This window comes from Poecilia reticulata, chromosome 14 (genome assembly GCF_904066995.2).
Source record: "Poecilia reticulata chromosome 14, P_reticulata-male-v2, whole genome shotgun sequence".
Classification (NCBI taxonomy): Eukaryota; Metazoa; Chordata; class Actinopteri; order Cyprinodontiformes; family Poeciliidae; genus Poecilia; species Poecilia reticulata.
Window position 1 is genome coordinate 7,857,285 of NC_088843.1, and position 12,805 is coordinate 7,870,089.

Here is a 12,805-nt window from a genome sequence, read left to right on the forward strand (position 1 = left end):
CAACATAACAAGTGCACCAGATAAACCATTCAATGTACCAACATTGACATATTGTACTTACTAGACCCACTCACAAACTCTAACCATTATCTGCATTCAACTTTACTTTAAAGTCAACTTTTCACCTAAAAAAAACAAAAAAACACTTAAATTGGACAAGCAATTGCTGTTCCCACAAAAGCTTATGGACTGAGCAATTATTTTTGGTTTCCTGCTTTTGGACCAGATTGACAGAGAAATGATAACATACACACATTGTCATGCGTAGCATTACTTTTTAAGTATTTCCAGACTGAAATTGATTTTTCACATTTTACAATAGCACAATGTACCTAATTTCTGTTGTGTATGTTGTATATGTCAATAGTTATTTCAGCAAAAAGCAAAGCCACCCACATGAAACATTTTGTATTTGTCTGTTATATGACACAAGGCCATTTTCATGGTTTATATAAGATTTAAGTGTTCCAGAATAAATGCTTCGACATTCAACACCAGCGTCTTAGAACTGACAATTTTTTCAGACTTGCAAACTTTAAAGTAAACATTTAAACAGCTTTCCTTTTAAAGCCGCAAGCTAAATCATTCAATCCCTGTTTTAATCTGTTGTGTAATAATTTGTAATAAAAAGACAAAACCATAGGATAAAACTGTAAAAGGAATAAGGACTAAGGAATAATGTCAGTCAAGACTGATTAATCCCTAAGACTATATACTGTAAATGCATATGGTGAATGCTTTTTTGAATTTCACTGCAATTTTGTATATAAAGTCTTCATTATCTATAAATATACAATATGTATATTAATTCATCATCCACACCACAGTTGTACAGTTACATTTGTTTACATTTACTTGTAATTATATGCTGACGATGCATTTATAATTATTTATACCTCTATACAAACTATTGTTTTAATGAGTTACACGTTTTCATTCTGAGCAGAATCATACCTTATCAATATCTGATATTTTTCCAATCATATTTAATGTACAGTATATCCATATCAACCAACAGTGTGCAACTCAAATCTCCCTTTTGTCCTCAACACTGCATGTCATTAACCTGCTGTTTCTGCAATACATGCAGTTTGTAAACTGATTTATGTGATTTCAAAGTGAATTCCATTTTATTGAGAATGACATGCATCAAAACAATACATATGCATACAGACAGACCGTCTACACCGTGTACATCCACACTTGTATATTTAGTGTGTTCTGATTGTGGAGGAGATGAAATATTATTAGGGTTAACTTTGTTATTAAAAACACAAAAACTGCTAAGTGTAGCCCTTTATGTATTAAAAGCTGCTTTTAGCCTTCACTAGAAAAGCTGTCTTTAAAATGCCCAAAGAACCCAAACAGAAGCATACTGCATCACCCAAGATTCACAGAAAAGGGACGTCAAACAGAACTCTGGGAATTAGCAGGTGATATGTTCCTGTGATGAAAATAATTTTTTTCAGTGCTGGTTTTAAGCGATGGCTATAATCTTACACAAAAGAAAAGAGAAGAAACAGAAACAATGATGTGTCTTTCTTTTATCACTTGGGAAAAATAGGGTACTGTAAAGAACCCTTTAGATTTAGTTGATTGAGTTTTTGCTACATAGAAAAGGCAAGGTTTTGCACAGCTTTTACAGCTTGAGATTGGTGCTCAACTGGATCAACATTATTTTTGGTGCATTAAAAAAAAAAATCTGAATCATTGAAGCGAAAATCAAATTATTAAGTTAATTAATTCTTATAAGTAAGTTATTAAATTCAACTACTTGCTTCCCTTTTTTGATGAATGGTCTTTTAAATATTTTTAATCTATGAAGTGGTACATACAATGTGGTCTGTGAACCTTGAGGAAATCCAATCTAACCCTGGTGTGAAGATCTGTTCTTAATTCACAACATTAATAATGGACATTGCTTAAAACATCTAGTTCTGCCGTTAAACTACCCTGAAATGTAGATGACAAATTTGATTATTACAAGTTGAGTGGATACTCAACTTGTCTTCAATAAATATGTCTCCATCTACCAGCCTTTTCTGAACCTAAATTTAATAAACTATTATGCTAGAAGGGGAAAAATTAACAAAATTATACTTGAATAATGAACAACTAAATTAAAAGAAATTTAATTCCAAACAAAATTGGGAAAATATACTGTTCCAATGAGAAATATGACTCACCTTAAATAGAAAATAAGGAAGCCAAAAGTTCCTCATTTCTCGTTTGCTTCATTGTGTTGGAAAATAGGCAACAAACTATTATCCACGTCAACATATTTTAAATCTATATTAACCCTCCTGTTATGTTGCATGTCAAATTGACCCGTTTTAAAGTTTAAAATTGTTTTTAAAATAGTTGGAAGTATTTTTTCTGCATGAAACTTTTTTTCTATTTGTCTTAATAAGTACACTCTACATATAAATTGAAAATGGTTCATTTTATACATTTGTAACACCCCCATGGGTCTACATATTACATAGATACTGTTTGGGTCAATTTGAGCCGGCAGTCAAGTTGAAGGGCAAAAAAGGTAAAAAAAATTTTAAATTATATGTTTCCTTGCAGACATTTCAGCGCGCACACACACACACGCACACACACACACCCCCGCATACACACACACACACACGCGCGCACACCCACGCACGCACACCCCCACACGCACACACACGCACACACACATACATAAACACGCACACAAGCCCACTTTCTCATTATTCTCTTTACTTCACTAGGAAACTGCGAGAAAGCAGGTGTTCATACAACTTTTGATGGGAACCTTTTCTGTTCCCGTGGGCAAACTCCATCCACACTGAGTGGACACTCAGCAGAAGTGGGGAAACATAAATACTCACTGCATTGCTCATTTGTCTTGATTTTAATCAGCAGGTCAATTGGACACAGAAAAAAGAAAATCAAAATGTAATTTTAAAAAAATGACAAAAGATTAATTTCAAGGATAAGTATTGTTTTTTCGTGTTTTACTCTAAATGAGTAAATGAGTAAGTTGTCGTCATTGATTCTTTATTTGTGAGAAATAAAAACACATAATTGCGCAAATATTGATTGAAATGGTTAGTATTGGAGTTAATAATCAGATACAAAAATGTTTTGGAGGGTTCTTTTGGTTTCTGACACTACTGCATAAGTCAAATTGACCCAGGAACATTATTGGTTTACTTCAGAAACAAACATAACAGGAGGGTAAAGATCTTCTTCTGCCAGAATACAAGGTTCTTTTCACAAGATGTGATGGATATGTGTTTAAAGTAAATGATATTTGATTTTCCTCAGATTTATTTTTACGTCTAATGTACATGAAATGTTAGATGTGTGCCCCTTGAAAAGTAGCTGTAGCATAGACATAGATTTGTACATGTATATTTGCTTCAAACAAAAGCCAGTGAGGTTTTAGAGCAGAGTACAAAAGAACTGCACACACAGTCCCAAGATATTATGAAAAAATGAAAGTCAGCTCTCCGTTTTACCTTTGATACCAAGTAAGTTTGTTGAAATATGTTGAGCCAACTTTTCTAAGTGCTGAAAGCAAAACAAAAAAAGAAAATCTTCACTTCATAAGCTAAAGCCAGTGAACTTGTCACATGAGGATATACCAAAGAGTATATAGAACTTTTTTTTTTTTCTTTTCCTTTCTTTGGGTGAACAGAATCAAATACCAGGTCATTTGTACAGTTGAAATTCTTTGAAACATGTGCAGTTGTTCCAAAGTGATGTAAAATTCATGAATTGCTGCAAGCTGCATGTATTGAAACAAGTATTCACTGAAGGTTATCCTTGAGATAATCAACACAGGTTCACCTTCAACTTTTTCCATGTTGAAGGTGAACATATATATATATATATATATATATATATATCTTTCCCCTTCTTCTCTTAATACACACATTTGTGGGGGAAATTCTACCAAACTCATGTCAAAGTAGGTGTTGTCTATTCTTTTCCAAGAGAAGCACCAGGGATGAAAAAAATCTTTTCATCCATGAGTCATTCCCATACACTCCTCCCTAACGTCCTGAACTAATTGCTGTTGAAAGGTCAATAGTTTTTGGCAGAACCAACTGGGGTTTGCCACATTCATTATTTGCCTGCATTTGTTTCATATGACAAGGGGTCAAAAAGACAGAAAGGATAATATCTATATATCTTTCAAACATGGTAGGGAAGCCAAGCCATTGTTACTCGCTTCCTGTAGTGCTTCTGGGATAGATGCAAGATCTTAGGTGGTGCTGATATGGAAAAGCAGCAGCAGATCTTATACTTGATGCTGGGAACCAAAACTGCCTAATAAATATTTAAAACGAGCAGTGGGAGTACAGATGAAGTAAATGGTCAGACATACATTTTTCTGGGCTCCAGCTGTCATTGGGAAAAAGAAAAACTTATGCAGTAGATGGGTTGGAGTCATAGTCGCTTCCTGAACATTACGGCTCAGATAAATAGGGTTGCAGCCCTTCATTAGAGCCAGCTTCCTCTTCTTCATCACTCAATTTAGCAAATAAATTGCTTTGCTAAAATCACTCACAATTTCCTTCTCTTCTGTGTATTCAGTCACAATTGCTACGTTTTGGGTTACTCTTGTTACATTGTCATTTGAACCAATTACAAAAGACGAAAACTGCGACATTCTGCACTGCCATTGATCTTATAGTAGTCTGTGAGAAATATTTATTTTTAAATACTTTTAGCGCACAAAATGAAAGTCCAAAACTTAATCTTTTTAATGTGTCACAGACTTTTTAAGGAAACGACATCTGATTATAGTATGTCTTAGAATATCCTGATTTGTTGAAAGACAGGAAGTTCAGGTGGTCACATTATAAAAACACTAACTTAAAAGGAGAAAAAAAAAATTAAATGCACATACATTTTGGAAAACATATTACTTGTGCAGTTTTAAAGTTTATTTAAATCATAATGCTATGACAACAGTTTTTTTTTATAAAACAAGATTATTTGATTACCTCTCTAGTTATACCATTATCACTAAAAAAGTCTAATAATTATTTTCCAGCATAATTATTACACTCTGAATGGCCTCTGAGCTTTCAGAGTGTAATAACACCCCATTTATTTCATTTCTAAGTGAAGTTTAGTATGGAAAACTTCACTTTATAACATATTATACACGTTCAAATTATTGGAGCTTATGCTTTTGTTTTTAGCGGCGCAGTGTCTTTGTAGGTACTTGCTTTGATAATGGATAAAATATTGTTTTCCATGGAAATAGTGGATGATTTCTTTAAATTACTAATTGTCACATTTACTGAAACTTATTTTAGATACAAAACTGATGTCATCTTCTTTCCAAAACTTTCTCATTGCTTCAGCATCAATAATGTTTTTTGGGGGGGGCCTTTTCCGTAAATTTGTATTTATGTTTTGGAAAGCATTTACCGCAAAATAAGAACACAGCATCACTGAGCACATCTGAAGACTTGGGTGTGATCTTTTTTTAACTTTTGTTGCGGTATTTTAAAAATCGTTCTTGTCAAAGTGTGAAGAAGTCAGACTTTAAATCAGAAGTGTCTTTCTTTAGTCTACTCTGGTCAGAAGGAAATTGTCATACAGAGTACAAAGCAATCTCTTGAAGTGTCACTCTGAACACAATCTGGCACAATCTTTTGTTCTTTTACATGTGTCTGGTGAGAAGGGAATCAAAACCACTCATTATCCAGTCACAACAAAATGCCACCAGCTGCTTTTCCAGAACATCCTAGTGGGCACATGGGTTACAGTTTACTTTAGTGACACACTGCTGTCAATACAAGATGTTCTAACCACAAGGTTATGAGTGCCGACACTGTAAGGGGACAGACTGCTTCTGAGATACACATGTAAATAAACGTTCTTCATGTTATCTCGCACATAACTGTCATTCTTCAAGCAATAAGTTCTTGGTTTTGTCGTTTGGGGAACTAAAAGTCAAAGGCAAAAGAAATTCTAGGATGATGGAGTTACAGTGAATTTTCCTTAACAGTTGCACTGCAGCGTGAAATGCCAAGAGTCAAGTGTTTTTACTTTTAGCAAACTGCTTGAAGTAAAACTGAAGATTGAACCTCACATTGTAGCTCCAATTGAAAAAGCCTCTTGATACACATTATTAACGATGACTACAATCTAAAAATATCATACTTTGACATTTTATTGATCCATCAGTTGTCTTCCACTTATCTGGGATGAAGTTGCAAACATAAGTTCAAGTGTAAAACCCAGACATCATTGGGTTCAAACAGCACTCCTCCAGCTCTTACCTTGGGGATTCATCTTGGGGATTCCAACAAGAAAGCATAAAGCACCTTACATTATGTGAAACTTGATTGTGCTATAAAATGGTACTATATGCTTGGAAAATACATAACACCCCATTTATTTAATTTCTACGGATGTGTTTAGCATTAGCTGATGATCAAACTCCTCACCATATTTCTATGGCTGATTCCTCATTTTGGGTGATTTCACACACAATCCTGTTCTTTGATTTAATCACCACACACTATTTCACTTTTAACAAGACACTTACAAATGATGCTTTGCTTATAAGTTATGTTTTGGTTTTGTTTTTTTTGTTTGTTTGTTTTTTTTTTCAGGTAGAAATTTGTACTAGAAACTGGACAAAAATTACTTGGTCAGATTTTGTAGTTTTGCACTGCACCTTCTCATCCTGTTTGTCATCGTCTCCTTTTCTAAAAACACAAACTTAAAAAACAATCATTTTAAAGATTCATGGTCCAAAAAAATTATATTTACAGTAGCATAAAATGTCACGTTCAGGAACTGATGGACGCAGGGAATGAACAGCGAATACAAAAACTGGTGTTTATTTAGGAGATAAACTATTTCTTGGTCAGACAGGCTGGGGTCAGAACCAGGGAATCCAAATCAGGGTCAGGAAATTCCAGATCTCGGGGTCAGACAGACAGGGGGTCGAAGCCGGGAGGTCCAAAACCAGAGGTGGGGGTCAGGATCAGGGACAGCAGAGGCAACTAGGCAGAAGGAAGAGACAGACAGGTTAGTTATTGGGCAGTTAGCTCAAGTTACTACAGCAGGCCTGAAAGTGTTACCGCTGAGGGTTTCACAGCAATCTGACGCCGTGTAGGGGGAAGATCCGTCCTTATATGGCAGCAGCTTGTGATCCGGGTGATGACGATCAGGTGTGAGTAGTTACAGCTCAGCAGCAGCTGTGACATAAAATAAAATTAGTGGTGTTGTTTCGCCAACAATGAGATATTGCCTCATCAGATTGAGGCTAGTATAGAGCATTTTAAGGTGAGCAGTGTGGCCTCATAAACAGAAGCTATTGCTTCTTGATGGTGCTCAACTCCTTTGTTGCATTTCTGCCCTTTTTCTTGTGTAATTACTACACGTAAAGGCCAACATCCCTTTAAATGATTAAAGAAGGAACTTTTTTTTTAAAAAAGCATATTGGTTAATTTATTAGCATATATTTCATTCCATTAAATTACCAGGTATTTTCAAGTAATTGCTGATTATAACCAAATGCTTTCATAAAATGCACTGTGGCAATGCAGTTATTTTTGGTAGAACAAAAAAGTCAAAATTCCCAACCATCTGATTATAATTTTTAATGTTATCATACTAATGAAAGACCTTAAATGATTGCCTGATCTGCTTTTTAATTTTTCTCATGCTTTTCAACATCACAATAAAGGTTGTTTTTATCAGAAAGTACAGCTGCAGTATCTCACTGCTGGAAGCTGGTTTCAAGCTGTGCGTACATAAATTCAACTGTTGCGTGTTGATATCTGTTGCGCAGAAGGTTTGCATTGTCTTACACAGTAGGAGGAAATGTACAGATCAAACACGGTGTGTGCTCACTTTGGTCGATGTTTAGAGTTCACCTGCATGTGTTAAAATGGTACATTCTGCTTTCTAGTCGTAAATGTTCATATCGCAACGTCACTGTCATTTTTATACATACCATGCTCCTGCGTTCTTTAATGTGATAACATTTTGGACTCCATTTTCAAGTGAGAGTTTGTCCTCTGTAGTGTAAAATTTGGAAATAAAACTTAAGTGAAACTAACTTCTCTTTTTGCAGTGGATGATGATTGTTTGCAGTCCACGCGATTTCCCAAAGCTTCATAGAACTGAATCGGTTCAATACACACGTCACAGCCAAATGTTAACGATTGGGTAAAAGTTAAAACTTCAACAGAGTCCAGCAAGCAATCGCTTCTCAACAGCCAAGCATCCAGACCCTGTGTATGAAGCCAATCGTTGAACAAGAGGCTGTTTTTTTCTTAAGCCAGCACAGAGACTAAACTTCACTGACTCTTTGTGGTAAAATTTCTCATTGCCACGAATGCTAAACAATGTGATTTAATGTGAATTTCACATGTTTATAAATTAGAAACACCATGTTTTTTTTAAAGCGTGCAAATTATGTTTAAAACAACAAAACCAGAAAATGAAAACTCATTCCTTATTATTTGCTAAATCATTCTGCGTGGTATAAAGACCAACTCTATAGGAGGGAGCCTCTGTGCTCTTTGAGCTGTTGTGCTGCATGTACCTTTTTTTCGTAAGCCCACACACATAAATGTATACACATATATAAAAGCATAAACATAAGAGCACACACTCACTCTGAACACACACAGACACACACAGTGAACATATTCACGAGTGGCAGTTTTAAAAACCCATTTTCCCCTTGGTTAAGCAAGCGTCAACAGTACTTGACTAATGGAAAACCCTGCTTCTAAATGAGGTCGTAGGAATTTCTATCTCACATTCTCTGGTTGTTGTGAATTCTAATAAAGTTGCTTTTTAATCTTTTGCAGCCATGAGTTATTTCAGTACCAACTTTTTTGGCCAATAAGCACACACCTTTCTCAGAAATATATGAGCTTGTGAATTAAGTTCTTCCAGCATGAATGTGACATTTGAGTAACGGGATGTTTAGGTCAGTTTTTTCCCACATATCCAGTTCAACGTCATGTCTGTAAGAAAGCAGGAGGAATTGAGAACTGAAGGTGGATTGACGCCACAGAACCAGAAAAAGAATCCAAACAGCCAAGCGCATATGCAACACAAGCTGCTCAGTTTATCAATATTATTATCAGACAACTGATTCTACATTGTCAGCATGTTGTGTAGACACGAGACACCTGGATCACACAAAGGGGGATTATTTTGTCTGCATGGGTATAACAAAATTTTGTTTCACAAGATCTCATAATGCTCTACTCTGTATGACAGGCAGTGGATTACCATTTATCATCTATCTTCATACAGATTGTTATGGATTATTTAATGATTTTTTATTGCTTTTTTTAATGCTTTTTTTATATTTCTAGTGTTGTTGAGTATAAAGCATTTTCTGGTGCAAACCAATCAGAATTAGTCGGAACTAACTTGACTTCGTTTCCAAATTCCTCATTCAATAAACCTAGTTAATCAATAAAAACAATTTATGCTGAATTCTGATATCATGGCAGCATTTTACTGGATCTATTTTTCCTTTTTATATTTCTACTGTTTTAAGTTTTTGTAGTTTAGTCATTTTATGAATCTTTTATCCTTTCTCAGTACTTGAGTGTTTATAGCTTTGTGAGTTTGCTGATTAAAGTATTAAACTGATGAATTTTCTTTGTCAATATACTTTTGTATATTGAATAGAAGTTGTTTTTGTTTATTGACTTGCTGTTTGAAGGATGCCAATGCTGGACTTAAATCTTCACCTATTATATTTTACAATCTAAGTCTTATCAGAGAGGCATTTATAGACAGTAACTGAGGCTGAACTATTTGGCTATTATTTTTCTCAAAACGGTGGTAATATTGATCTAAATTACTAGTTTTAGTAGTAATTGTCCTAAGTAATTATTTATGTTATTCATAGCCAAACCAGACTTGCTGTTGCGCAACATCCAGATACATAAAATGAACTGAGTTTTTTCATCTAATGGCTATTTATTTAAAATGTTTCGTATTCAAACATTTGCAGAATTTATTCGGTATTACTCAAATATTTGCTACTTTAATAACTTCACTTGTTTTTTTATGAATTTTTTTCTTGATCCTGTCCAAAGTCGTCCGTTATTAGCAATGAATACATAACTTTGAACCCATCCACAGGGACTGCCTCGTCCTAAGAGAAACAATTCATCTTTTAATTTCTAAGGGAACATATTTTGGAGAGCATTTTGGAGAAATGCAGGTTGAAGCACATTTCTGAGAATCCATTTTTTTATGTATAAATCCTTCAGGTTCTTTTGTGATCTTTATCTGACAACTATTCCCTTAGAGCCAGAGATAGTGGGTGTGCAAAATGTGTGTTCTTCTTACCTCTTACTTATTTCACACCATCTTTTAACTTGACTTTTTTTTTTCCGCTCCCACCTGTCATACGGACAACCACTGCTGCTGCTGCTGCTGTCGTCCAGTCGCTCGTGTCAGTCGACGTTGGGGCTCTTGTTCTATCGGGTCTGTCTTGTCCAAGCTAAAGGTGTCTCAGCGGAGTTCCCCACAATTTTTGCTCACAGTCTGAAACAGTCATCTGTTTATTGAGCTACTGAACATCAAACAGTTGGAGCAGTGACCTGACACTAACCCAACAGACAGGTATTATATTTGTGCTCAAATTGATAAGACTGTCCTACACAGCACAGACTGAGCTTTCGAGTTACAGAGGAGAGAAAAACGAAAACACTTTGCTCTGAGCTCTGATGCAGGTATTTCTCAACAAGTAAAATTAAATATTATGACCGCAGAGTGAAAGCAATTCAGAGCAGGTAGTGTCCATTATTTTTGGGCTTTTATGTATCACTGTTGGGATTTTTAAAGCCTCAGAGTTTAGGATTTTAGGACAGGCTAAAACTCTGGACATGTTATTTTAGTTAGAAAAAACACTTTTCTAACTGGTCAGTTAGTAAAATAGAAATCGTATACTGTTGAAATACACCTTCAATGTTAGATGCTAATGGTGCTGAGGTTGACATCTGTTTTGACACCTCTTATTTGCACTCATCTGAAGGACTGTTATACAGATCTTTAATAGATCTGTATTGGATTTAATAACTTTAGTTCATAATGTAGAGTACTTAAGATCAACGCACTGGAGGCTTCAGATGGAAGCAAAAGTCCGCCCCTGGCAAAGTTTGAAAAATTTCAGCAGAGAGACACGGCCAAGTGTTGGGATGAGAGAAGATGGGGTAAGAGAAGCTGTGCAACAAAGCAAATAAGTTTGTCTATTTATGTCAAAACCTATTTTAGTTGTCCCAAAAGTATTGCAGAAGTCTTGCCCCATCCTGTTGTGTAGTGAATCGTTTTGTCTTGTGAGCTGGATGTTGGTACACTCTTATATGTCACTGGAACCAAATATTACACAAGCTAAAATTTAAAATAAATGAAAATGTTTATATATATATATATATATATATATATATATATATATATATATATATATATATATATATATATATATATATATCCTTATAGGCCAAACTACAGTTTAATAATGAACTAGTTAGGGAAGCTAAGGAACAGAAGAATGAGAAGACAGTTTTTTTGTTTTTTTTGACAGCTTTTCATTATTCATGGTGTTATCCTTCACCAGCCAGTTCTCTCCTCTCTCACCTTTTCAGGGTCTATCTGTCAGCGTAGGGATAAAATTCCTCTTTCCTGAAAGCTTAGCAGAGATTATCCCAGTGTCATAGGGGAAGGTGGAAAGGGTGCTGAGATGCCACATTACAGATGTAGTTGACGTTAAAGTGAATTTAATGGGCCCAGGGTTGAGGAGGAGAGGCAGGGAAAAAAGAGAAGCCAACATCAGCTCCGACATCCTTCTTTTTATTCTCTCCCTCGCTGTTAGACTTCACCTTTCTGAATCTAAACGCTATTTTCTGTTTATTCCTAAGAGCTTACTTATGTTTTCAGTTTCTCAGCCTAACCGACAACCTCTTATGTGTTTGACTGCCTGATTTCCCCTGATTCTTCCAGACTTGTTCATGATAATACACTTAATGAAAAGAAAAATATCTCCCTAACTCGCTTTTTTACATCACTTCTTGTCATCACAACACTGAGTTCATCTCACACACCATCAATCCTGGTAAATACCAATTAGAATCCAATTTTTCTGCTTTGCTTCATGTTTCCTTTTGAATATGTAACAACACAAAATCAAATTCACATCCACCCACAACTTCCTTCAGTCTATGAACAATCTTTCTTTTTATCCTTTTCTTCACTTTGTATTATATAGTTTTAACCAAGTGGAGACAGGTTAAATCTTTCAATAAGCATACTTTGCCTCAACATAGTTATGGTTACTTGAGTCGGTTGTTGGTTCACTAGAATCACATATGTGACACCATCCATCTTAAAAGTAGCTGAGCGTTGAAAGTTAAAACTTGAATTGTGATCATATGTGTGAATCCGTGATCATTTATATCAGACAGATTTATTGCAGAACAACCAAGTTTTGAACAAATTTGATTTAAACAGATGCAAAGTGTTTGTGTAATACACAGCATGGTGTGTTTTACCACTGTTAAGCAACATGCAAGGAGAATTGGCTTAAACCCCAGTTTAAGTCCCACGACCATCCATCATATATATATATATAATATAGAAGAGCGTTCCAAAAATGAGCCGGCACTTTTTGCATTATCAGTAAATGAGATAAATATATTAAGTGTGTTTAGGACAAGCCGTGATCCACTCGTTTTTATTGGTGAAATCAAGTCAAATGCTGTGAAGAAGCAGAGGAACAACAAACAGATTAATACACAAATTTCACATTAATAGAGCA